At 43.7% G+C, this 1,745-nt stretch overlaps 1 pseudogene; it reads left to right on the top strand.

The window, feature by feature from the left end:
- The first annotated feature begins 905 nt into the window (after positions 1–905).
- On the top strand, positions 906–1,409 carry LOC114698757 (annotated as a pseudogene).
- The last annotated feature ends 336 nt before the right edge of the window (positions 1,410–1,745 follow it).

Consider the following 1,745-nt stretch of genomic DNA (forward strand, 5'->3'; position numbering starts at 1 on the left):
CTGCTGTCACTTTTATTTCTGTTAAACTTCTAACGTCATTCACTACCTGCTACTTTTTGTCCTTCAATGATGACAGATGAAAGCACTGAAAGGCACTAGGGGAACCATGAGGAACTGTAGGTGTCTCCATAGGAACAGGGCCATAAGGAGAGCTGCCAGACAGAGGTATTATGGAAATGTTTAAGCATTTTCTATCTGCAGGCCAAGGACACCAGATGGCATGCTCAGCTAGCCCTTTGGTAATTTTCAAAATGCCAGGGTAGCTTAAGAAAGCTAATTCATTGTTCTAACAACCTGATCTACAGCTAATATGTTTTATTTTCCAATCAGTGATATCATTTGACTATGTACTCCAAAATTGGAACCTTGGTTCCCAATCAGAAATTCAGATAATCATTCAGTCTTGATAGCTCCACCATCATGCTTGGGTTAGGTGTTATCATATGAGTGGCTTTATTATAAATGTGAACTCTACCTACCTACCTACCTACCTACCTACCTACCTACCTATCTGGCTAGCTAGCTATTTATCTATCTATCAATCTCTGCCTTACTGTATCATGCCTCCTTATACATGTTGTTATGAGTGCATTATGTTATGATATCTCAGGAAGGGCCTCACCAAATGCTAGTACCATATTCTTGGTCTTGACAGCCCCTTAACTATAAAGTAAACAAAGCCCTATTTGTTATAAATTTATCTGTGAGATTCAGTTAAAGAAACAGAGAGTGGATAAAGATAACCATAAAAGTCAACATTTTCATAGAGCAGGGAAGGACAGTGGTCTGGAAGTCTGTGGAAATCAGCAAGTCTGGTCTCTGGGCACTGGAAGAGTCAGGAGATGATGCCCAAAGGGAACTTGGTACTCTCTGTGCTATGCTGAACAGAACAGGATTCCTTACCAATGCACTGCTCAGCATTACGTAAGAATGGTTTTGTGGTGCTCAAAGGCCGGCCATGTAAGATCATCGAGATGTCTACTTCGAAGACTGGCAAGCATGGCCATGCCAAGGTCCACCTGGTTGGTATTGACATTTTTACTGGGAAGAAATATGAAGATATCTACCCATCAACTCATAATATGGATGTCCCCAACATTAAAAGGAATGATTTCCAGCTGATTGGCATGCAGGATGGGTACCTATTCCTGCTCCAGGACAGTGGGAAGTACGAGAGGACCTTCGTCTGCCTGAGGGAGACCTTGGCAAGGAGACTGAGCAGAAGCATGACTGTGGAGAAGAGATCCTGATCACGGTGCTGTCTGCCATGACAGAGGAGGCAGCTGTTGCAATCAAGGCCATGGCAAAATAACTGGCCCTCAAGGTGGCGGTGGTGGCGGCAGCCATCCTTGAGCCTACAGAGGCCCCTCCCCCAGCTGGGTTCGGCTCTGGCTGGGCCCTTGGCTGGACTCCTATACAATTTATTTGACGCTTTATTTTGGTTTTCCTTACCCCTTCAAACTGTTCAACTGGGACATCCTGAGTTGATGAGAGGGTCTAAGTTTTATGTTTGGCAACTGTTTCCAAGTCAGAAGTGACCTCAAATGTTCTCAATACTCAAGAAGAAACTTTAATTTGCCAAAGATGATGAACCAATTGTTTTAGCAGAACTCAGGTAAGATTTCCTGTCTGACTTACATCAAACAGCATCATCCTTTGCAGGCTATTCCACTGATAGCCCGATCTTGACAGATAGGCAAGGTTAGCTCTGGCAAGTTCCTTATGTTCTTGAGTCTCCTATAGTG

This window comes from Peromyscus leucopus, chromosome 9, assembly GCF_004664715.2.
Source record: "Peromyscus leucopus breed LL Stock chromosome 9, UCI_PerLeu_2.1, whole genome shotgun sequence".
Classification (NCBI taxonomy): Eukaryota; Metazoa; Chordata; class Mammalia; order Rodentia; family Cricetidae; genus Peromyscus; species Peromyscus leucopus.